Here is a 13488-nt window from a genome sequence, read left to right on the forward strand (position 1 = left end):
GTCTAAACCCGACGTCTAGCTAATGATCAACACTGCGTGTTTGAACCGAATCCACGGATTTGCCGTGCCACCGACCGCCGGTGGCTGACTCGTCACATCGTTGCAATCGCCACGTTTGTGGCTTGATGGATCCGCGGATTAGCGTTTTACGAATCGGCGTTTCGGCTATCGATTCACGCGCTAGATGTGACAGGGAAAATCCCGTCACGAATCCGCGGTGAATTATCGAGATTTGATATCACCGTCCGCGCTAGACGTTAAACCCAGTCACCAAGCTTCACTTTCCAATCCACATCTTTAAACTATATACATCTATCTATCTATCTGTCTTTCTTTCGCTGAAAATCGTAAATGATTAATTTTTTTATTGAATCAAAATACGCATTTCGACGGAGACTTTTCTGGAAAACATTCGAAATCTGAAATACCGTAAAAATACGTCGTAATCTACGTAGGTTGATTGATTAATGACGAAGTACTTTTCCGCGATTTGACGACGACGTATTCAAATCAAGTAGAGTCTAATCTATGTGACCTCTTTCCGTAACATTCATTACGTACATCATCACGACATCATCTCGACTACTCATAAACGAAGAGAATAATTGTGAAAATAGAATTCACGCAAAAGCGACTATTTCGTGATAAACGTTGATTATGCATAGGGCCTATGACCCAGTGAATTATAAATGTAAAGCGACCAATATGCCACAAGCTCCCGCAGATGATCGGCGAGGCTTATACCAAGCCATTATTGCGCGGAGAATTAAGACCCACTTCTCCCGCGACTGTCTCACACATTCTACCGGTGCATGCTGTGTAATCGGATTGTTACCCCGTGGAGGGTACCGGAATAAGATACTCACCGATAAGATGACTTAGTATATGACTGATGCGAGCAATAATTTTTTTTATCAACTTCGCGAAAGGCCTTGGCTTCGGTGCCTGATTATTTCCGGTTTGATTTATATTCTTGGTTTGACTACATAAAATACCACAAGACACGTTTCACTAGTGAACCGGTTCCGACCCGAGAATACAACCCTCTCAATCAACAACAAAAATCTGTAGACGATTGTGACGTTTCAGCTCAAATCCTAATGAGGCTTTTTCTAGATAGTAGCTTGTCTATGAAACCCAACTGAGCCACCTCGTTCTTAAAAAAGCGGTTAATCGGTGCCAAATCACACTTTGAGAGATAGCTGTATATTAGACCGTTCAAGATGTTGTTATCTAGCTACATCAAGTGATCATCGAGTCGCACGAATGATATCAATTCTCCGTCGGAAACATGCAACTTTTCCCATCGGATCGCATTTAAAATTCACGACGAACGCGCGTGATTTTATTTATTTGCGCATCTCGAATTGAATAAGATCTCCAGAAAGGCATTTGACTATTTGCCGGATAATGCCGGCTGGGGATACGGGCATCTGTCAACGAGGATGGCTCCGTTTAGCCGACAAGACTCAATTTTCTCACGTCGTTCTCGCGGGGCTCGTGAACTTTGTCGACGTTTCGTGCAATCGTTGGGTAATGAATCCTCGTCTACAGAATAACAGTTGCTTATCCGTCACCGGGTTGCGATAGCTTATAAGCTATTGTATGTCTAGAGGAAATTTTGTAAAACACAATAGATTTTGCAGAAATACACAGAATTTTGTAACAATTTACTTGTAAAACTGTACAGGGTACCCCGGATTGGAGGGTGGACGAAGTATTTGATAACGTCAGCCTGAGGACAGTAATGAAGTTTGTGTCGAGGTCCCCATTGTCGCGGTGATTTTCGAAACAAAAGTTTTGATTGGACATTAATTAGCTCTAGAGTCCCTTGCTTAAAACATAATTTATACTCTATATTTCATTCTAAAGAAGATGAGCTGTAGATATCGGCTGGTCTTTGCAGCGATTGAGAGCATTCGGAGATGACTGACTGCAATGCCTAATCAACTGATGCGTTCGAGCTAATTTCATCGACGCCTTTCATATGTCAAATCAATTGAGTAAACATTCACAACAAATGAAGAAAACTTCTGAAAATATAAATCTGTAGTTCTATCTTTCCCGCGTCGTGGTGAAGCCATGTGAGCGTGTCGAAATGCGAAAAAAACCTTATCAACTCGACTATACGTAACTACGTAATCTCTCGTTGCAAAAACGACCATGTAAATCGAGCTGTATTTGCCAATTCGAGTTACGGGCTTTCTTTACGACCTATTCGCATGATTACCTACGATTAAGTCAAGTGTACTCACGATTGAAATACGCCGCACCGATACACCGTGATTTCTGTACGGGTTTTGATTAAGACGCATGCGGGATTCTGATACGGCGCATTCTAAATGCGACGGAGACTGAGGATGACGACTTCGGATACTGAATAATTTAAAACTATTATCTATCACCGATTTCAGATATGAGGAATCCGTTGACGAGCTATGAATCCGAGATTTCTTTAAAATATCCGGACTTGCATTTTTACTTCTGAAATGCCACTAATGACTTCACTTCGTTAGACTACTTCGTATTTGCATATGAGCCTAATTAATGTCGAATCTCAGGTCAATACCTCGTCGATGACTACTCAGCACTGATTGCTAACAATCGAATGGCCACAAATTCTCATTAGATGTATCTCGATGTCTAATCTAATTGATTGTCATCCTCTCTTAGTACGAACGCATATGTTCCGCGTATAACAGCAGTTGTCGTGGCCAACTTCGGTTTTCGTAGCTAGTCGGCTATAGTGGTCGGAACTAATAACCGAACGTACTATAGTTCGGTCGTAACGTATATCACAGTGTCGGCCATCTTGGACATGGGCCCGAACTACAGCGACCGTGCGTGGTCGACCATTTTCGGACCATAGTTCCGACTAACGGACATTCGGTTTCGTTCAGTTCGACTATAGTCGACTAACTCCGATAACCGAAGTACGCCCAAGGTGTTTGGAGTCTGAATGAAAATATTCACGCGTTAATTCCTGTACAGCGATTACATCAGAATTTATAGGTATTAGTCTAGTGCTCTGCCTCGTCCGACTTGTTAATTTGAAAAGTTACCGCAAACTATACTAATTCCCGCGCTAACTTTATTATTCATCGACCGATCATGGACGTTACTGAAGTGGTAATTGACAAATGCGAACCGGGAAATGAAAACAATACTCTCGTTGCGTTCGTCCAGATTGGTTTGATAATGATTTAGTAGACGGGATGATTTCGCCAGCGTCCAGTGGAGTAATTGTCTGGTGTCTGCCGACGCTTACGCATTTGGTTACACACGCGCGGCGCGGCGGTGTCGACGAAAACGGGCGATTTTTTTCATAAACGAGAACAGCGCCGTGAAAAATGACCGCTGTTATTTCAGCGTTTTGCGCCGGCAAATACAACTGTCATTCTCTTCGTAGCTGACGGGAAATGGGTTTCTGCCGGCCGCACAATGTCAATAATTGGATTGTTTTCCTACACTGGGTGCCTAGCGTATAGACTTGCAAATGAGCGTTTCACCAAAATCTATCACCTGGTAGCTCATAGCACGCCATATAGTAATCCATAAACGCTACAAGACGATCGCCGCCTTGAAAGCGCTCGTTGTCCGCGATGGCTTCATTTGCATAATGAATAGTGCTTCAGACCAGACATTATTTTCGCCGATTAGCCATTCCATCGACTGTCGAAACGTTATCCCGCGTGCGATTTGCAAAAGATTTACACGATTTGCGTGCGAACTGTAATTAACTGTTTGCCTTCGCTGCCCACTGACACCCTCGGGGAACAGAGAATCGGAATCTGCAGGATAGGATACGGAGCTTGTCGTTTACCTCTGTTCAACAAACAGCAGTCAAAGTTCTTATCATCTTACCCCGTTATTATTTGCCTTGCTTGACAAAGGTTTTCCACGATGCGGTCTCACACGAACGTCATTCCTATTTTTTCTATATCTTACCCGAAGAAATAGACCAGTTATATTTCGGCCATCAGATTATTTCTATTTGAGATATTACTTTAGACAATCAATACAATGAGTATAGAGTTATGAATTGTCATATATTATGACGTTCTAATGAGTATTTAAGAGAGTGTAAAAAACGATGATTCTAATATAGCTGCAAACTGACGCTAACAATGATTTATTATCCACGAAAGACATCGAGCAGAATTTGGAAAGAAAAAAATCGAATTCAAGCCTAGGGAACAAAAATTACGGATTATAGCAGAAATATCTTATTACAGGAGAAAATAATGCTTTTATCGTTTTCTCTTTCTGCCGATGTTGATAATGGAATACGCGCACGTCGTTCGACATGCTCGCACGACTGAATGAGCTCAATCCATTTCAAGATTCAATTCTTAGGTGAGTTAGCCGAATTTCCTTTTTAAAACTTCAACTCTGGAGCTCGCAACAGTGGAACCGCGTGTCGTTGTGTAAACTTCACTGAACTGTGTAGTGTATACACGCGCGTCGTTTCGCTAAAAATGCTGAACCGAACGAATTGATGACCAATCCAATCACTAATCCCTGGCGTCGTGTATATCGAGCGATGGGTAATTGCGTAAGCTGTTTTGATGTCCGGGACACTTGGTTCGTGTGTTAGCACGTATCCTATTCGCCTGCGTTTTACCGATAGCATTTTACCGCTCTGTGTAGGCATTTCTGACAGAATATATGTATCAACGATGAACGTCGACAATAATTGAACTTCAACTCCATTGATCTTGACTAACTGATTCATATTGATCGGGTACCTCGATCCATCATCAATTGAGTCTATAATAGACAGACAATTAATGTAGCAATATAGCCGGAGCATGTATAATTATTCGGCGTGCTCGTCGCGAGAACACATGCTATTACTGAGGTAAACAGTAACACAGGCCACTGCCACTTGATGTCGTTATAAAGGAGTCAATAGTCGGTCATTACCACCTTATACACCGTTGAGATAGTACCGAGCGAGTTCATATATGGTATATCATATTCCAGAGTGGATAATCTTAGGTAGAATATATACCATTACACCCAGTAATTCGTATTACAGCAAGTCTCGCCTTCGATTGTCTCGGACAAAAACGAAATCGTTTGTCTGACCTCTCAACGTTTCCGAACTGGGACGGATTACCTCGGACCAATTTTGCCAGTCCCAGTTTGTACAGTTTTGAGTTGGGTTAGGTGTACTGAAGTATATCGCGCGATGACGATTTTGCTTTTTCGCATGTCGTAAGGCTTTGTAATTCAAGGCTTACGAGATACTTCATCATTATTTTCGTCCCACGCATGTCCGGTTATTTTGACGAAGTTGGGATTGCCACGGCGTCGAGCAGACGATATCGATGTAGCGCCATCTGCGAGATCCGTCTCGAATCGACCGGCAACGAACGCGAACAAATGATCAAATGATATTCTTTTTTCTCGAATAAAAACATCAATCACTGTTATGATTTTTCATGTTGAATATCAGCATTGATCGATCGAGCGTCTGCGCTGATTGAATTTCAGGTCACCGGAGTTTAAAATTAATTTCGATTTATCACGATTTGTTTCTATCGCGCTCACGGATTAGACGCATCGGAAAAGCCGACTACGCCACGCTTTTCGGGCGGGTTTTCGGGTCGGAAATTACCGAATATACTAGAGCACACGCCGGCGGAAATAAAACGAAATGCCCATACATTGTTCACCTGCCTCCCGCCGGAAATAAGCCCAGTATAAAGACCCAAAGATTTTCGTATGATTAAGACGCTGCGCCGTGTTTTTTTCTCCATCCTGACTAATTCTTATTTTTCTGGTGGATGTCAGTGACGCAGAATAGTTACGGATAGAACGGCTTTAGGAAGGATTTAATCAAGATTTAACTTTGTTTACTAGTTCATTGAATTGAAAAAACGCAAAGGATTTACATGGTTGTAGAAACAACACGGCATAATGCACCCAATCCAAGTTCGGATATTAATAATTTACAGTATGGGATTGCACGCCTCCCTAAAAATGTCAAGTTGCCCTCAATTTTTACGGGAAATCCAACTGATATCTAAAAAGTTATGCTTGTTGTCTGTATTTCCTAAAATGAGTAAATATTTTTCGATGAGTTTTTTTCTGGTGCCCTATGATTATATGATGTACCTTATTTTAGGGATACACCCTCCCAGAATCAGACCATAGATCCACCCAGCCATATTAACCATAATTATATAGAGAATAATTACAGTAGCTATTAATTCTTAATGAAGTTTAGTATAGTCTCAGTAAGGACGCGACATCTGGAAGAATTAATTTACGTATCTTGTCTAATGATTGTATAATTTAGCAAATGATTTAAACAATGAATCGCCCCGGCTCAGTCTTTCATGTAAAGTAAATGAAAAGATGATGAATTTTTTATGAGGTTTGTTCACTATGGCTGTCACGATGGTGCGGATGATGGCCCCCTTGCTCTCACATATCTTTGATAAGGATTTCATATGCACTTCGAATAGCTTAGTGGACTTACACACGCAACATAGGCATCTCGAAATAACGAACGATGGTGGATAAATCATTTACGTTGTTCTTTAGTTTAATGCATCCATTTCAAGTGGACTCTTGAAATATTGCTTTCAGATAAATGAAAAAAGTGAATATTATTTTGAGCAAAGATAACACCTCCATCACGATATATGTATATATCCATGTACGTATCAAAGTATTCTCTTATGCTGAGATATGCAATCGTATTATGCATATATACCTGTCGAGTGTATTTTGAACGGATAACGACGGCCGCTGCGGTGGGTATGAACACTGACTGCCGCATCACGCGCGCAATCCGGTGTCGCCCGACACGCTGCGCCGCGAACCGAACAGTTCGTCACATCACGTCAATCTACGACAAACGAGCGAACGTTACCAGATACGGTATCACATTACCTGGTCTTGTACAAGTACACCGTTCACATCTCACATAATCATCTCGAAGAAGATCTGAACAAATCACTGGGCATAAGCATTATTCGAATTACAAAATGTCATCAGCCACCCGTAGAAATTAAATATTCTCAATTCGAATGCAGCCTCGAGATGAAGAACAATGAATGACCATTAGACTGCAACTTTTTCAGGTATTTGCAGCAAACACAATCATGCAAGTCTTGGAATTTACCATACGTTTCGGATAGATAGCGTGTAACGGCGATACGGTAAGATAATCTTTTATATTTTCTTCCTTAGAATTTGCAAGATACGTAAATAATAGATTTACCTCCGTACAACAAGGACACGGTAAAATCATAATGTTTTTTCACTTGCGAAATTGTAGATGCAAAATTTGGAACCGTGTATTTTTCCGAATATAAGCATTAGTTAAAAACGCTATAATTTACTTGAAGTTTCCGCGATGTAAAACTCCTTAACTCTGATGTTATATATGACATTTCAATGCAGTGTTTTTTTATTCTTCGCATTAAAGTCGAAAACTATGCCATAGAAAACGTCAGAATGAGGGTTATCGACAATGTCTATGTGAAGCAACATATAGAATACATAACGGAATATGCAACTTACAGTAAAATTCATCGTGTTCAATTTATTTATAAATATTTCATCCTTAAAGTACATTTTAATGCACCATTCAGCCTATTTTTCAACATTTTTGCAAATCCATCGAATCATCAATATTTTCTATAGATTACAATAGGAATTGGCTCGTCGATGATTCAAAAATATTTGCATCACTTGATGAGTATATGCCACGATTTCTCACTATTCTCATCTTGATTACGATTTATCCATGGGAATTTCAATATGATCATTTTCCATTCGTTATCGCGACATACGTTGGCAATATGACCGTAAGTGAACTGAGAATCGCGTCGGTTCAATGTTTGATAATTAACCTCCTTGACGGATTTGACCGCAATTAACGACACGCAATCAGACCATTCTAACGTCTAGCAGATGCTCTGTAACCCGACTACACGGTAACCCTTCATCGTAATCCGCAACGCTAGAAATTCACTTATAGTCATAAATTGCCAGTAATTGTCACGATTGGAATTTTCATGTATCGCATTAATGTCAATTTAGATTGACTTCATAATTTGAATCCACGCTTGTATCGATGGTGTACAAGGCGCACTGATGCACGATAAGATATGACGTAAGAATAGGAATACGTAATTAGGTCCGATATACGTAAGACTGGATAGATTGACGAAATGCGATACGAAGGTAAATCGCAGTTCGACAAATATGTGTACATTTGCCTTCATTGCCTCGAGCGAGATCTAATAAATCTCATCAATATCTCAAAATGAAGTGCTTTAATATGGGAAACACTTCATCAAGGAGTTATACCAATTCACGAAAATCAGTCATATTACAGAATGATATTTAGATTCAGCCGGGTATAAAGAAAACACGTTTTAGGAGCTCCTGATTTTTAATCGGTATGATATTCATTCATTAAGATGATGATTATTTTCATTGATGTGCTATTTGAAATATACAACTATCCAATAAAAGTTCTGATGTAATCTGATCAGATGTATCAACATTAAATAAACATCTAACGTATTATCAATTCGAAAAGGCAATAAAGGCAATGATGGCAGGTATATTTCCAAACTCCGCGAAGTAGTTTTCAATGAATCTGACTTGTTTGGAAACAGATTAAGGGTATTTGAATAAAAACCAGCGTAGAAAATCCGTCCAGTAATGAGTGAAGCTTAGAATCTACGGAAAGATTACGTTGGTTGGAACGCGATCCGATTTGCCTAATACTGTATATAGTTTTAATTATTTAAAAACTACCTTTCCGTACGAAATTCGATCACAAGCTTTGTATACGTGAAATAATATCGACGGTGATTGAAATTTTAATTTAGCGAGAGCGTGACTTCTAATGGAATCGTTATCCCCGACTGTCAGATACCGTCACAATTTTAATGATTTATGTTTCCAGCCGATATACATGGTCAATATGCGAGCGGCGACTGAATGGAAAATGAACATAAAATCGAGACTACGAAGCACTGATTGTGCGCGCGCGAAAATTGATTGTTTCAATCAAAAGCAAAGTCTCTCGCCTTCAGTATATGATAAAGATAAAATATCCGAACAACGCGATATTCAATAACGTTATTAAACGAATTCTTTGATGCCGGATTCGAACATAGTACGTTGGAATGAATCGGAGATATTGCGATGACGATTAGACCGATGTCTCGTCGTTACGATTGGGTGTTTCTAGTTTTATCGTCATATCGCATTTAGTTTACGAGAAATAATCGTTCGTTTGCTACACATTCGATGAATCATTATATCTGACTCAGGTTTTTTACTTTGAATTATTTCTGTAGTAGGTATAGAAGTATCTCGGGTCTTATTTATCAACATATCTGGCGACGGTTTTATTGACTTAGTTTCGCCGAAGACTACCATAGAAATACTATTTTGATAACCAGAATAGCGGTAGTCTTTTTATCAATCGATATACCTAATATGGTTTTCCGTACTTGTCTTCGAAACAAACGTGGCTAGACGATAGATTATCTTAGATATATGCGCATTTATTTTTTGCAAGTGTTTTTGAGACTATATGATACGTTCGCTTTGTCTTGCGCTTATGCACCCGATGTATGATCGTAAAAGCCTCATTGAGACTCGATTCGTCTCGAGATTGACGCGTCGAACGATTTATTCTTTAATAACCGGCGTGCGACAACATTGAGTACGTCAATTACTGAAACGCGTTCGGTATTATCGGAATAAGAAACCAAAATAAAACACAAGCGCTCGGCGTATTGCGATGATGGATCAAACGAGGGCTTTTACACACTCAAAAAATGAATCTAGTGCATATTAGAGCACCTGAGATTATGCGTCAATAGCTATATGCCGAAAGCACAAGTACACTTATAACAAGCGTAGGATGTTCCATTTGAAGACTTTAAGAAAGGCTTGCCGAGATGCTCGGGTATCGATCACCCATACGCAAATCCTGATTTTCATGACAACTTTAAAACGATACGCAGATTTATTCCTTCGTGGTAGTAGCGCCATCGAATCGCTTCTTAAACGATCCACTAAGAAAGCACTTACCACGACTCAAACCAATTCACAAAGCCAACACCTGTACGGAGTATTATCGACGGTTTTCTGGTAATCTTTTACGAATCGGAAATTGATAGACATTTTGTTCTACCGCCGCTTCGACAAAGGCGCGGTTGACGTTTGAAACTTGTACACCGTCGATTTCTCAAAAGTCGTGATCAAACATGTTTCTGTCGTGTTTTTGGTATCACTATCTTAAGGGTTACACCTTCGATTAGAGAACAAAAAATCATCGCAACAATTCCAGTTCAAAAGCAAGAAAAAGCTGACGATACATTTTGCTCGATACTTTGTGTACGATATTTGTTTTTAGTCAGCCTTCGAATTCATAGACACAGCTGGTTGTGGACTAAACTAGAATTGGTAGACTCTTACAACTTACAATCCGTGGTGAAACAATGAAATATTCCCAGGGTCTAAACTAACATTACTTTTTTTTAAATTTTTAGCGATTTTTATTTGTCGTTTCCAATGACTTGAACTTGCAATACAGATGATAACTGATAAATAGATAATGAAATTCGATACATGATCGTATATATTTATATATACATAGGCACAGTCCCTAGAGAGAAATAGAAGATAACACAATTCGTGTTGCGATGTATAAAGCCTACATGATATTGATGCACCGGTTTGTGATACGAATCAAAATGTGACCGATATATGGTCACGGTCATTATTTCACATAACACTGTGCCATACCACCAGACACATTGAAAATAAGGTTGACACGTTCGGATTGACTTTCAGCAATCTCATCAATGAGTTCCATGGCGATTTTGAAGAACGAAGAATTATATGATACAGAATAGATATTTCACTATTGAACTAATTTTTGGATACGTAGTATTATTACGAAGAAACTTACGAGAAATGTATTTTTCAATCGGAAAATTTAGAAAATCTGAAGTGAAATCCATCGATTGATATATGTATCTCAACATTGGATATTCAAGAAAAGAAACCAGTGTTAAGGTTTAATATGAGATGACCTTTTCGATAGAACGGAATGAAGTGAACAGCTTTTGCGAGGAGATTGAAAATTCCAATGTCGCTATTTCGAGTTCAAACGAACGCAAATTGATACCAAAGACGGCTTCTGAGCTAAGCACGATTTGATAAATAAGACTTCATACATGTTTAATGGAAGAATCATGCGATTTTCTGTCGCTAGGACATGTCGGATTGAAAAACTGCAATTAATTTACGATTTGCTTCCGATGGAATATGCCCGAAGTTATCGGCAGCATATCTGAGCGTTAAATAGCGTCTTTATCGTCGTGCCTGGCACCAGCTGGTATCTTATCATTTTTATATCGTTTGTCAAAATTGGAGCATCAATTTTTCGTCTCACTCGACTGGTATCGAGGGATTTCGAATGGCGGGATACATCTGATTGCTCGAGGAATGCGTGAATAAAATAATACGATTTTCGCGCGGCTGTAAAGGTTTTTTTCAGGTGATTGCTCTCATCGCGCTTGGCGTTTGAGTAAGTCGACTGAAAAGTGGAAAATCGAGAAGTATTATACATGAAGAATAAGCGAGATGGGGGTAACGCAGCCTACTTAGCGATCTAGGAATCATGGGTTCTGTTGGCACTTTTGGCCTCAGGTCCACGTTGTGAGTCAATATCAACCCTCGAGTAAAGATATAAGTCTATTTACTTACTGTGGAAGTGGCTTCAGTGGTGCTTGCTTACGGGTGGAAGTCAAAGTGAACATAAAAATAAATATCTTTCTATCTATCTTACATTGTTACTTAAAAGCGACAATGTACATAGTTATAAGACAATGCGTATACACAAACTTTTATCGGGTTTGATAAATAAACGTTTTAACTATTTTATCTTCGCGTTCGGAGGGGAATCTCGACGCGATAAAAGTTATCATTCGTAATTGAATATCGATGCGTGTTTTACAAGAATAACTACTGCAATAAAACGTACACTTGTTTAATGATCGGAAAACATCTTTAGATGTCGTTTTCATGCCTAAGAACAGCCCGGGGGTGAATTCGCAGATACACTGCGCGGGTAAGCGCAGGTTCACAATACCACTCATAAGACGGATAGACACCGAGTCTATTTCGGTATATTTAAATATAGAAGCCGCAATGTAATGAAAAAACAATAATTGAAAACATCAACGTTGAAATATATATTTAAGTGACTCTCGTGGGCATATGTCACCAGCAGTAGCAGCGGTACCAGGCATTAAATAAACTGTAAGATTCTATCGATTCTATCATAGAAAAGACAGCACGTCAATACAGCGAATATCTTATGTATACTTTGAAAAAAAAGTAACTGCAGGTTTTTGTGTACTCCAGTAAATATCTGATTCTCTTCATAGTTTTTGCTCGCTTATCACTTCCACTTTTCTTTTATCCAATTCTCCGTCAGCCCGAGGTAAATTCTGAGCGTCGAGGATCGTATTAAAAGTGAAAGTGTAGTCACTTCTGGGTCCGATTTGAAATACAATCATTGTCGACTCGATCAAAATATTCACATCTCACGATTCTTCACCAATACGTGCAGTATATACCTTAACAGCCACCGCCACGTCTTGCCTGAATTTCACGGCATTTTCTACTACTAATCATGATGAAACACTGCATTGTTTATTTTGACGTATCGACTATATCCTAATCACCACCTTCGTATGCCCGTATTGATGACTAGAGTAGAACCGTCGAAATAAACTACAGCCTAGGGAGACCTTCCGGATTTCTTCTTCGTTTTTCTTTTCTCGTTTTTTTTATGTCGTGGGATTTTATCGTACATTTTCTGCTACGTGTACTCAGGTGTCGATTTCGATGCGCACCATATATACCAACGCATATCCGACTTCAGGTTACGAGTGTATATCAAGAATGTATATATGGACACCGCATCCGATGGGATAACGACACACGACCCGCTGGTGCAAGCAGTCAGTTTACTAATCGAATGATGGGTTTGAGTAGTGGCGTGATAAGGATATTCTCAATGAGTAGTAATTGTCAGCAGTATTGGAGCCGAACTAGTCGCCTTCTCAGCGCCGCTGAATAATTAGGCGCATTTATACCGTATAAATGCCATCAAGGTAAATTGGTCGGTTTCACCTTGACACGTAGTTGAAATTCATAAATGCTTCTCCGTGTACTTAATCGAATAACATTCCGTATAGTGGGTATAATTTGGTGCACGATGGATTTTCGCATTTCGCAGTCACTTAAGAGAACGCATTATATTCGAAATGATATAACTAGAAATATTGCGTTCGAAAGAAGCGGTTGACATTCTTTTTCTACATTTTGCGGATTACCTTTTTCGTATATTAGAAACTTCGACTTTTTTCTCTCTATTTCCCGCTAATGCAAGGCAGTTCCGACAACAAAACATGTCATTGATCACAT

At 39.5% G+C, this 13488-nt stretch overlaps 1 protein-coding gene across 1 annotated transcript in view; it reads left to right on the plus strand.

The window, feature by feature from the left end:
* The first annotated feature begins 7163 nt into the window (after window positions 1–7163).
* Window positions 7164–13488, plus strand: part of LOC141907488 (muscarinic acetylcholine receptor gar-2-like) — a 43219-nt gene continuing 36894 nt past the window's right edge. Inside the window, exon 1 of the mRNA XM_074797148.1 lies at window positions 7164–7175. The gene's annotated coding sequence lies outside the window, so the exon portion shown is untranslated. The remainder of the gene's footprint in view (window positions 7176–13488) is intronic.

Source organism: Tubulanus polymorphus, chromosome 6 (assembly GCF_964204645.1).
Source record: "Tubulanus polymorphus chromosome 6, tnTubPoly1.2, whole genome shotgun sequence".
Taxonomy (NCBI): domain Eukaryota; kingdom Metazoa; phylum Nemertea; class Palaeonemertea; order Tubulaniformes; family Tubulanidae; genus Tubulanus; species Tubulanus polymorphus.